We start from the raw sequence: 13,199 nt of genomic DNA on the forward strand, positions 1-13,199 counted from the left end.
GCATATGTGCACACATGCCCAAAATCCCGAAAGGAGAATGGAGAAGGGACTGTGGCGTGGCCATCTCCTCGGGGAGGGGGCGGTGATTTCTTGCTTTCTTTCTCTCTGTCTCTCTCTGGAGAGCACATGTGCCCTATAGCAAAACTCTCTCAAAATGATAATAATAATGACATTACATGGAGATCTTTTCAAAGTTCATAAAAAATATGTATTGTGAAAAAACTATGCATAGATTTCAATTTTTTTTTGCACCAGCATAAACTCAAATTTTGATTCCATTTTTCTATGAACTTTTTTGAGTCTCCCCTGTGTTATAATCTCATTCTTAGAGGATGGTTGATTTGGCAAGAAAACTCACACCAGGCACATGTGTGTTCATGCCCAAGATCCCAAGAGGACAATGGAGGAGAAGGGATTGCTGAGTGGCCATCCCCCCGGGGGGTGATTTCTCGCTTTCTGTCTCTCTGTCTCTCTCTGTCTTTCTGGCGAGCACACGCACCCTATAGCAAAAATCTCTCCCAAAAAAATAAATAAATAAACTTGTGCAGAAACTGTCATTTCACAAAACTTACACTTTGGAGTATGGTCAAGAAAACAAGTAAACAAATAAAACTCAATGTAAGAATTTCTTGGCTCCAAAAGGATGCCTTTGTCATGAGTTTGTCACTTCTCAGCAGGGGATTTCTTCATTTCTAAAGCACACACTCACAGGCAAATGTCTCTAATATATTAATTCTAAACTTTTTAATGAAGTTTTAAAAAATTTATTTTCTTGCATGAGAGAAAGATACAGAGAGGGAGGGTACCCCAACAGAGTTTTCATGCTATTATTCACCCCAGCCTCAGCCAGCCCCAGGCCATGAGCACACACATGCCCAGCACGGTCAGGGAGGTCTCTGGACACAAACCCAGCCTACAGTTCAACCTCACAGATGCCGCGTTACCACCGTGCCCCTGTCAGCCCATAATTCTTCATTGTTTTTAAAGAAAAGATGAGGAAAGGCAGTGTGAAGAAGAAGAGGTGAGAGCAACCCCCGGAACCAACCAAAGCCTGCGTGCTGCTGCACCCCCGCGTCCAGCACCTACTTCCCTCCGTCGTTGCCACCATGCCCAAGAGAAAGGCTGAAGGGGATGCTAAAGGAGATAAAGCCAAGGTGAAGGGCGAACCACAGAGAAGATCTTCAAGGTTGTCTGCGAAACCTGCTCCTCCAAAGCCAGAGCCCAAGCCTAAAAAGGCCCCTGCAAAGAAGGGAGAGAAGGTACCCAAAGGGAAAAAGGGAAAAGCTGATGCTGGCAAGGATGGGAACAACCCTGCAGAAAACGGAGATGCCAACACAGACCAGGCACAGAAAGCCGAAGGTGCTGGAGATGCCAAGTGAAGTGTGTGCATTTCTGATAACTGTGTACTTCTGGTGACTGCACAGTTTGAAATACTACTTTTTAACAAGTTTTATAAAAATGCAGAATTTTGTTTTTTAAAAAAAAGATGAGGAAAATTATACTCTAGTATAATTGTAGTCTCTTTGAGTTTATTTTCTAAATCTTTTTTTCCCTTACAATAAATATATCCCATGTTAATTGTGAAGGAAAAAAATAAAAGTACTTGTGATATCACTATAGCAGATAACAGATAATCATTCACATCTTATGGTAATTCCTTTTTATCTGCACATCACATGTAAACTTAGGGTCTTAACAAGCCTCCTCTTGGTTCAGGAACCTTTTCTTTGGTCTCATGCGCTGGGCCTGTTTATGGTGTTGCCCTCACTGCTGTACTCAATCATTTCCTGACTGCACTCTGTCTCATCTGTGAGCCCTCAAAGGAAACTCACCTTGTGGGCTGTGTTGGTCCTAAAGCTTTACCTGAGGTAGGAGTCAGTAAGACTGCCAGAAAGAAGAATGGACTCACCTGTGCTGGGTAATTTTGTGTGTCAACTTGCCCACGCTATGGGGTACAGATGTTTGACCACCAGTCTGGACATCCCTATGAAAGTCATTTTCAAGATATAATTAACATTAAATGGGTAGACTTTGAATTAAGTAGATACCCTTCCACAGTGTGGGTGCACCTCATCCAATCAATGGAAGGCCTTAAGAGAAGAAAAGACTGAGGTCCCTTGAGGAAGAGGGAATTCTGCCCCAAATTTTCTTCGTACTCAAGACTGAATCATGAACTCTTCCTGAGTTTCCAGCCTGCCCTGCAGATTTCAGACTTACTGGTGCAGACTGCACAAGCCGACTCTTTAAAATAAATCTCTTTATGGATATGTCCACGCCTGCATCTTATCAGTTCTGTTTCTCTGGAGGGCCTCAACACACCACACTTCAGAAAAATGTCCTTTGGTCAGTGTCCACCACCCTCAGTCCCTCTTCTGGCTGGGCCTTGTACCCCTGTGATTCCTTCTTCCTTCTCTCATTACTATCACAGCTCCCAAGCTGCCTTTCGGCAAGGCAATGTTTGGACCTCCACTTTCTCTCCCACCCAGGTCCCTCTTAAAGAACTCTTTCTTCAGCCAGTGACTATATGAAGGGTCTTCAAAATGTTCATTAAAAATGCATACTATGAAAAAAGTATGCATCGATTTCAAAATTTGCACCAAAATAAACTGACTTTTTTTTTTTTTTTTGCCTTAGGGTGCATGCACTTTCCAGAGAGAGAGAGAAAGACAGATATAGTGAGAGGGAAAGTGAGACATCACTCTTCATGGGGGATGGCCACACCACAATCCCTTCTCTTCCATTCTCCTCTGGGGATCTTGGCACACACATGCATGTGTCCAGCATGATTTTCAAGCCACTGGGTCCAAGACATAAACCATGGTTGGCCACGTGGGAGACCAGCAATGTAACCATTATGACATCTGCTGATCCCTAAACTCATACTTTAATTCCACTTTTCTATGAACTTTCTGAAGTCTCTGCATATATTGGCTTGGTTCCACTTGAACTGACTGATTTAGTATATTGGTCCTGCAGAAATGGCAGCTCATTTGGGCATGAAGTGAATTGTATGGGGGTGGGACTGGGGCCAAAGATACAAAGATAAGTCAAAGGGTGGGGGTTCCACCCTGAAATGTCTGAATAATTAAGAACAGTCGCAAATTGGGAAGAGCAAGTGCACATACGCCTGTAACGAGGGAGATGGGTATGGGGCAAGAGAGAGAGCAGTAGGGACAGAAAAGGTTTTGTGCAAAGGCAAGACCATGAAAAGAGAGAGGGATATTTGGAGCATTTTGAAAAACACAGAACAGGGAACCAGCAGTTAGCATAATGGCTATGTCACTGGACTCCCACGTAGTCGACCGCGGTTCGTGTCCCGGACCCGGTGGCTTAAAACTCACGCCGGGCGCGTGTGCGTGCGTGCCCAAGATCCCAAGAGGAGAATGGAGGAGAAGGGATTGCGGTGTGACCATCCCCCCGGGGGGTGATTTCTCGCTTTCTGTCTCTATGTCTCTCTCTGTCTGTCTGGCGAGCGCACGCGCCCTACAGTGAAAATCTCTCCAAAAAAAAAAAAAAAAGAAAAGAAAAAAAAAAACACAGAACAGCTGGGAAACTCTGAATGGACAGGACTGAGGCTTAAATGGGGGTAATCAGAAGCAAGGATGGATTCCCAGATCTAGAGCCTCATCCCCGACATTCCAACTCCTTTCTTGAGACCATCCTCTCCATACTCCTCTGTCAGTGCTGCCAACATCGCTCACTTCACAATCAGCTTATTTTGGGAGCAGCAGTTAGCATATATGGACTCCCATGTAGCCAGCTGCAGCTCCAACAGAAAAGACCTATATTGGCATCATGGCCCAGGACCCAGTCTTCTCTGGGACGAGGGCTTTCCAACATCAGTTCTGGGCCTGCAGAGCAGGAGCAAAACACTGTACTCTGTATCTCACTGAGGACGCCTGTGACCTGTGGCTAGGTAGGGGGAGGGGCCTCCATATTTAACAGTCTCTTTCCTGGGACCAGCAGTTAGCATAATGGCTATGTCACTGGACTCCCATGTAGTCGACCTTCTTGGGTTGTTCGAGTCCCGGTCCCGGTGGCTTAAACTCATGCCAGGCGCTTGTGCGTGCGTGCCCAAGATCCCGAGAGGAGAACAGAGGAGAAGGGATTGCGGCGTGGCCATCCCCCCAGGGGATGATTTCTCGCTTTCTGTCTCTCTGTCTCTCTCTGTCTGTCTGGCGCGCGCACGCGCCCTATAACAAAAACAGCCCCTTTCCTATCATAGCATGTGTCACATCTCCCTGTTAGAGTCTTTTTTTAGGCATTTTTTTTTAATTTCAAGAAAAACAGTTTTCATGGGGTTTTTTCCTGAAACATTTTTTAAAATTAACTAATTTATATTCGTACCCTAAGCATCATCACAGCATACAAAATGTGATTTCCTATCCAGAATATACTGCATAGTGGCTTAATCATGCATGTTATTATCAATAATTTTCCATTTCTAGTTTCATATATATATATTTACCCCTATTTCTGACCCTCTCTCTGTCTTTTCCCACCCTCTTCCCACACTATCTCTGGTGTCTACAGTTGTCTTCCATTCCTTCCTCCCCCTCTCCTATTTTATTGATTGCACAATTTCTTAAATAATCTACTCTCAATAGCAAGTTCCACTGGTAACTTCAAGAAAATCAGTTTTAACTTTAATACATCAAAGAAATGTTAAGGAACTTTGCTTAAAACTTAAAGCCAGGAAACAGGTTAGGATTCTGTCCAAATAGTAGATACATGAACCTATCAACAGCTCAAGACAGGACAAAAAAAATCTTTAAAACTAGACAACAAAGCCTAGAAGAAAAGCAGAAATATTTTAGTCAAAAATCATAAAATGTTATTTTGCCAGTTCAGTCTCATATACTTAATCTATCTTCTGTTGTGGTTTCATCTTCCCAATTAAATTCTGGGATATAATACCCAACTCTAGACTTGTCTTCACAATTAAGTTGCCCATTTTCTTAGTTTTTGAACTCTTATTTCTGTGTGTCTACATTTAATTTTCCTGACAGCACTCCCTTGAGAACTTCTGGGAGATCTGTTCTGCTGCTGGTAAATTTTTTCAGGTTTTGTTTATCTGAGAATGTTCTTGTCTTTTCTTCCCATATGAAGAATAATCTTGCCAGGCACAGTATTCTTGCTTTTCCCTTAACACTTCAAATATATTTTCCCATTCTTACCTTGCTTGCATTGTTTCCGATGAGAGGTCTGCTGTTAGCCTGATGGGATATCCTTTGTAGGTAACTTGCCATTTTTCTTTTGCCAATCTATCTTGTCTTTGTCTGTTGTGTTGGTCAGTCTGGTTATAATGTGTCTTGGAGAAGATCTTTTTGGGTTGATTCTATTTGGGGTCCATTTTATTGGGATGGTCACGCCGCAATCCCTTCTCCTCCATTCTCCTCTCGGGATCTTGGGCACGCACGCACACGTGCCCGGCGTGAGTTTTAAGCCACCGGGTCCGGGACACGAACCGCAGTCGACTACGTGGGAGTCCAGCGACATAGCCATTACGCTAACTGCTGGTTCCCTCTTGCCAATCTTAGCATCTTTGTCTGTGGTTTTGGTCAATCTGGCTATAATGTGTCTTAGAGAAGATCTTCTTGGGTTGATTCTATTTGGGGTCCTTTGTATTTCTTGGGACTGGATCTTTGAATGCCTCTCTAGGTTTGGAAAGTTTTCTTACAGGATTTCATGGAATAGATTACCAATGTCCTTATGAGTCTCTTTGCCTTCTGGGATACAAATATTCCGGATGTTTGAATGTTTGGTGGTACTAGTATTTCTCATGTATTATTCTCATTTTGGGGGGCCATTTTCTCAGTCTTCGTGGTGGATTTTTCTAGGCCAGCAGTTTTCTCTTTTACATCTGAGATTATATTTTCTGTATGATCTAATCAGCTTTTAATACTCTCATGGGAGATTTTGACTTCTTGTATTATAGCCTTTATCTCTAACGGGTTCATTTGATTCTTTTTTAAAGTATGTAATTCCTCTTTTAGGTCTTGCAAGAATTTCCTCACCTCCTGGAACTCATCAGCTCCTTTCTCCTTTCTCTTCTGCAGTTCATTGTCTCTATTCTCTTCCATCTCTGTTAGCTTCGCCATTATAAATATCATAAATTATTTATCAGACATTTCCATGATTTCCATTTAACTGTCTGTGGATGAAGAGGAGTTATTCTTTTCCCTGGGAGGAGAGGTACTTTCTTGCTTTCCCATATTTCTTGTGGTCCTGCAGCGATTTCTAGTCATCTGATGGATGGTGTGTTTCTTCCTTATTCTTGAAGTTCAATCTGAATGTTCAGGAGTTTGCAGAAAGAGGTGATCTGGAATCTCTTTGCCGTTCTGTTGTGATCCTTTGTGCAGCAGATTCAGTAGATATTGAGGAATATGTTAATCCTAATCGTATTTGGATGTTTGGCTATAGTTTCTTTAGATCTGTCTAGAAACACAGTAAATGGAGATTGAGGGGGTGCAGAGATAAGATAAAAGAAAAAGAAAAGGAAACAGAGAGAGAGAAAGAAAAAAAAACAAGAAACAGGAAAGAAAAAGAAAGAAAGAAAATTAAAAACAACTAAAAAAATTTTTTTAAAAAAAGCAAAAAATAGAAAACTGTGCTATGCACTAGCATGCACTAGTTCTCAGGAGCCATGAAGTTGTCTTCTTCCTGCCCCTTGCCTCTCCTGTGTGGGAGGGGGAGAGGGGTTATTAACAAGATAAAGGTAAAGGAGGGGCTGAAAGTTAGAGAAAAGACTTTACCTTAAAAAAATTTTAAAAGGAAAAATTACCAAAAAAAAAAATGAGAAGACAGAAGCAGAGAGAGACAGAGACAGAGGCAGAGGCAGAGACAGAGAGAAGGCTTGAGGGAGCTCCTACCACTCAAGTTTGTGGGCTGGAGGATTAATTATCAGTAGAAAATCTTCATTTCTCTTATTTCCCTGAAATCACTAGTTCTCAGAATCCATGAAGGTTTCTTCTTCTGAAGGCCTGCCCCTTGCCTCTCTACTGGAGACTGTGGGCTGGAAGCTGAATTATCAGTAGAAAATCTTCATTAATTTTTTTCCCTGAAATCACTAGTTCTCAGGAGCCATGAAGGTGTCTTTTTCTGAAGGCTTGCCCCTTGCCTCTCCTCCCTGCCTGTTAGATTCTAATTATCTTGAATTTCAGCACAACACTCCTTTCTTCCTCTCTAGCTTGTACTCTATAAAAGTGCAATGTACTTGACTGATGATAATGTATCTTGGAACTACTCTTTTCTTCATATTTTCACAGGCTCTTCTAATTATTTTCATCCACTCAACAAACATTTCTTGAATGTATTCATTCACTCAACAAACACTTGCTGAGCCCCAAAATACACCAAGCACAGCAGTAGGATTGTATAAGGATACAAAGAGCTGAGCAACACGGCCACAGTCCCACAAAAAGTAGAACTTGAGTGGGAAAGCAATGAATGAGCCAGGACCTGATTGCAAATGCTGAGTACTCTTATGAAAGAAACTGGTACTCTGGAGAAAAATGGCTGATGCTTTTTTTTTTCCTTAGAGAGATTTTGATTATGAGCATATGTGCTCACTGGAGAGACAGAAAGACAGAAAGCAAGAAATCATTCCCCCCGGGGGAAGGCCACACCACAGTCCCTACCCCTGTCAGGATTTTGGGCACACACCCAGCATGAGTTTTAAGCTGCTGGGTCCAGGACTCAAACCATGGTTGACTACGTGAGAGTCCAGCCACATAACCATTACACCATCTGCTGGTGCCAGAAATGGCTGATTCTAGGGTAAGGACCAGGAAATTGAGCCTGTAGTGCCAGAAATATTTAAAAATAAAAAATTAAAATAATTCAGGGACTGGCCAGCCAGTGGTGTGTGTGGTATTTAAGGCAGCAGAATCCCACATGGACAACTGAGCAGTTCAAGTCCTAAACATGGCAACTTGAAAAACACACTGGATGTGTGTGAGTGCGTGCCCAAAATTCTGAGAGGAGAATGGAGGAGAAGGTATTGTGGCATGGCCATCTGCTCCAAAGGAGCAGGGGTTGCTTTCTCACTATCTCTCTCTCTTTTTCCTCTCCTTTCTGATTCCTCTCTTTCTTCTCTCTCTCCAGCAAGTGTGCATGCCCTGTAACAAATTTTAAAAAGAATTAAAAACAACCTAGGAATTGGACAGTAATGTAGTGATAAAATGCAACCTGCAAGGCTGACCCACAGAAGGTTCCAGGTTTGTGTTGTCCAGAGATCCCTGCTGAGTACCCCAGGCATACATGAGCCCATAATCTGGGCTGGCTGAGGCTGGGGGTGGATCAAGACCCTATTGGGAATGCTGTCTCTCTCTCTTTCCATCCCTCTTTTACTCACTTATGGAAGACATTAACAGATAAATAAACAAAACCCCTCAAAACACAAGGATGGGTGTATATCAAAAGGGAAACAGGAACCAAATAAAGGAGTTCCAAATGGCCGAATCTGGAACAATTTGAAGAACAAAATAAAGGTGGTATTGGATTATAATCCAATGATAACAAGGTCCAAGAGCCATAGTGATATAAACAAATGATTGAATAGATGAACACATTGGGAGCAAGGAAAAATCTCACGTGCAGATTAAATAGGAAGCTTTCCTCCAGCAGGAAGGTGGAGCATCCCTGCCCACCTCTGAGGTGCAGAGGCACAGGGCAACCTCCTCCGGAACAGCAGTGTGAAGGAGGCTGAGGGAAGGAACCTGCAGGTACCCCCTTAGCCAGCTGTGCCACCTTAACCTCACCAGGACAAGTCACCTTAATCAGAGGATGTGCCTCTGATATGATGTGATGGAAATGGCACTTGACCTCTGTGATCTTCCTCTCAAAACACTTCACCCACGTCTAATCATGAGAAACGCATCAAATAATCCCCAACTGCGAGGCATTCTGCTAAATACAATATAGGATTTTTTTCTGAATGAGTAGACAAGCGTTAGGTTTTTTTATTTCAAAGAAGCACAGATTTTCCTCCCTTCTGGGCATTGAGGACCAAGTCAGTATAAAGCCAAGAGTTCCAGCACTGAGTTTCCAGGTTGGACAGCAAAAGCAGGGCTATCGAACTCGAGGTGCAGTTTGCAAAGGGAAAAGGAGAGAACCCTCTGTTCTGTATAAGGGCATGAGAGTCCACGCAGAAAACTTAGATTTTCAAAAAAGCCTTGCACCCAGAATCTCCAGATATTGCAGAGAGAGATCTATACTTCACACCTTTTGTGTTGATTGAATTTATGGCTTCAGAGATTGCCACCTCTCATGCAGAGAAGATATTAATCAAGTGAATTTCATGCCACCAATTACAAGCAGGGTACAAATGTCTCGTTTTCACGACGTTGTGATACTGTTAAGTGGATGGTTGGGTTGTAACCAGCTCCTCGATGCTTTTTCATGTTTGGCACACAAAGTCAAACAATCCAGATGTTTTTGTGCATCTTGCTAATTGAATGTCATTACATAAAGTGTTTTATTAAATAACTTCTCAGTTTTCAAATGAACATCTCATCGAGTCTATAAGTTCCCTATAGTCCACATTTAATTTCTGCTGTGGCAAGACCATCTGATGGGAAGTTAAAATTGAATGATGAGGTTAAGTGCTAAGAAACAAAGAGCAAAATAAAAAGCCAGCACCTGGGAGCTTAGATAGACCTGAACAGGAAAAGAGGTGTTTTTGCGAGGGTCAAGCTGATTCCCTCTTTGGACACCAGAGCAAATGTAACGCATTCTATGTGACTACATGGGTCCTGGAACAACTTCCAGTGGTCCAGAATATAAACACCAAGAGATAATATTTCTTGCAGGGAACCAGCAGTAGGAGCAAGAACATATAGGCTATAGGGGACGCAAAAGCTCTTTCCAGGATTATCTAGCATGCTAGTTCGGCTTTGCCAAGCAATACAGAAATACTTGTGGAGTACCTGCTATGTGCAAAACACCTTGCCTAGTGCTGTAGGAATGGGAAAAAAGAAGAAAGAAGAAAGAAAAGAAAAAGAAAGAAAGAGAAAGGAGAAGAAAGAAAGAAAAAGAGAGAAAAGAAAGAAGAAAAGTAGCTTAAATCATTTATTAAATCATTATAATCTCCAAAGAAGTTTATAAAATTTATTTTCTAGGTTCAATCACTGTACATCCCAATAGCTTGTAAAATTAATTTTCCCAGCATAAATACACTGCACACCAGTCTAGTTAAACATATCACGCATGTAATCATCAACAAAAAATCCTCCATATCTGTGTCTCTTAAATTTCTTTTCTCTCTAATTTTTCCCTTGATTCCCTCCCTTTCACCTTACTCCACCTTCACCCTCCTCCTCCTCCCTACCTGTCTCCATTCTCCATGCTTCTATATCCTCCAATCTTTCAGTTTCTGCCATAGAGTGTGGACATTCCATATATATTAAGTGGGGACATACAATGTCTCTCTTTCATAGTCTGGCTTGCTTCATTCAGCAGTAACTCTTCCATATTCATCAAATTACTATCGAATGCCAGAGTCTCATTGCTTTTTATTGCTGAATAGTATTCCATAGTGTATATGTTCCACACTTTTTCAATTCATTCATCTATTCATGGATATTTGGGTTGGTTCCAGATCTTAGCAATTATGAATAATGCAGCAATAAACATGGATATGCAAGCACTTTTCAAACTGCGCGTTTTCCTATCCTTTGGGTAGGTACCCAGCAGTGGAACTGCTGGATCATATGGTAGTTCTACTTTTAGATCTTTGAGGAATCTTCATATTGTTCTCTAACGTGGCTGTACTAATTTACATTCCTACCAACAGTGTAGGAGACGCACACACATGCGCCCAGCGTGAGTTTAAGCCACCAGGTCTGGGACTTGAACCGCGGTCAACTACGTGGGAGTCCAGCGACATAGCCATTACTCCAACTGCTGGTCCCGTATCATTGGTTTTTTTTTCGTTCATTTATTTATTTTTACATTTTTCCACAAACATTTACTTTATATAGCAAAAAATTTTAGCTCATACTCCATAATTCTTGACAGTTTACAAACAACTTTCAAAATTCCAAAATACTGAATTTTAAAGATAATGTTCAAAGTATGTCTTATAATTTTGTATAATTTTATGACTCTATAACAACAGAAGCAGTATGGTTTCAAATATATATATATATATATATATTTTAGAGTGCAGACACTCGATATATATTAAGTGGGGACATACAATGCCTCTCCTTCACTCAGCAGTAAGTCTTCCATATTCATCCACTTCCATTCAAAAGCCAGGGTTTTGTTGTTTTTTATGGATGAATAGTATTCCATTGCCCATATCATTGTTCATTTTCTTAATCTTAGCCATTCTGACTGATGGTATCTCATCATAGTTTTTGATTTGAATCTTCTTTATGATAAGGGTTGTTCAGCATTTTTTTCGTATGCTTTTTGGCTGTTCATATATTTTCCTCAGAGAATTGCCTGTTCAGCTCATTTGCCCATCTTTTAATTGAATTGATTATTATTGGGGGAGGGGAGTGATCTGCTTAAGTTCCCAGTATATTCTGGTTTCCAGTGCCCTATTTGAGGCATAGCTTGCAAATATAGTCTCCTATTCTGAGAGTTGCCAGTTCACTCTAATTATTGTTTCTTTTGCTGAGCATAAATTTTGTAACCTGATATAATCCCATTTGTCTAATTTTGGGATTATGGCCTGTGCTTTTTTAAGAAGACTTTACCTGCTCCAGTGTTTCCAAGAATTTCCCCTGCATTAATCCACCAGTAGTTTTATCTTTTGAGGTCTCAGGTTTAGATCTTTGATCCATATTGAGTTGATTTTTTTTTCTTTTGGAGATGTTTTTGCTATAGGGTGTGTGTGCTTGCCAGAAAGACAGAGAGACAGAAAGTGAGAAATCACCCCCCAGGGGGGATGGCCACGCCTCAATCCCTTCTCCTCCATTCTCCTCTCGGGATCTTGGGCACACAAACACACACACATTCGGCGTGTGTTTAAGCCAACCAGTCCAGGCCTTGAACCGTGGTGGACTGCATGGGAGTCCAGCAACATAGCCATTACACCAACTGCTGGTCCCATTGAGTTTATTTTTGCTAATGGTGAAAGAGATGGGTCCAATTTCATCTTTCTGTGGGGGGATACCCATTTTTTTCAGCACTATTTGCTAAAGAGATTTTCTTTTCCCCACTGGATTAACTGGTGCTCTTTCTCAAAAATCAGTTCGCTGTGTGTCTTGGGGGTTATTTCTGGGTTCTCTATTCTGTTCCATTGGTCTACATGCCTATCTTTGTGCCAATACCCTGCTGTTCTGATTATCACAGCTTTGTAATATATTTTGGGGTCAGGGAGTGAGATGCCGCCTACTCCACTCTTCTTGTGCAGTATTGCTTTGGCAATTTCGTCTCTTTTATACAATCTGCTAGAAATTTTAAATTATTTTACAGTACAAACAGCTGAGCCTGGCTGGGGTGTTTGTGTGGGGGAGGAGACTGGGAGGAGCAAGTGCAGACTGTGCAAGGAGAGAGAAACAGCCAACAATTTAAGGCACATGTCTCACCAAGGTCGTCCCTTGCTGTCTGATGAAAATGCCCGGAGAAGTTTCTGTGTCTCTCCGGCCTTGGGTTTGGGCCATTCCAGGGCCCACCCCAAAGTGTTCTTGTTCTACTCAGGGGCAATTCTCCTAGTACCTTTCTTTCTTCAAATAAAATATTTCTACAGTAGGACAAAGTCTCAGCCCAACTTCCACAACCTTAAAGAGACATCTGAAGACCCACCATTAATCCTATCCAAGAGAGAATGTGACCCAACAAACAGCTTGTGGGCTAGGTGAGGGCATTTAATTACCAGCCAATCTTGTGGACTAAGCAAGTCACACATCTCTCGTCTGACAAAGGACAGGTTTGAACCAGTAAAGCCGGGTCCACGAAAAGTTTCCAACGTCGCCACCCCACCAGCCCAGGCCCTACCCCCCAGCACCAGCCTCCCCAGCAGAGTCTTTCCATGGGGCCGGGTTCGAACGAGGCGGTTCCGCTCCCTAAAGGAGGCCTGGAAGGATGGAGAGAACTAATGAAAACAAGCCCTGGACCTCCTCTAAGTGGTTATTAATTAACGAAGCGCCTCTGGGCTGCTCTCGGAGCTGGCGGCTCGGGTACCCGGCGGGCTGCGAGCACCGCAGTGTCCAGACAGGAGGAGGACGTGTCCTGGCGGGAACACC

Source organism: Tupaia chinensis, unplaced genomic scaffold (assembly GCF_000334495.1).
Source record: "Tupaia chinensis unplaced genomic scaffold, TupChi_1.0 Scaffold000186_1, whole genome shotgun sequence".
NCBI lineage: Eukaryota > Metazoa > Chordata > Mammalia > Scandentia > Tupaiidae > Tupaia > Tupaia belangeri.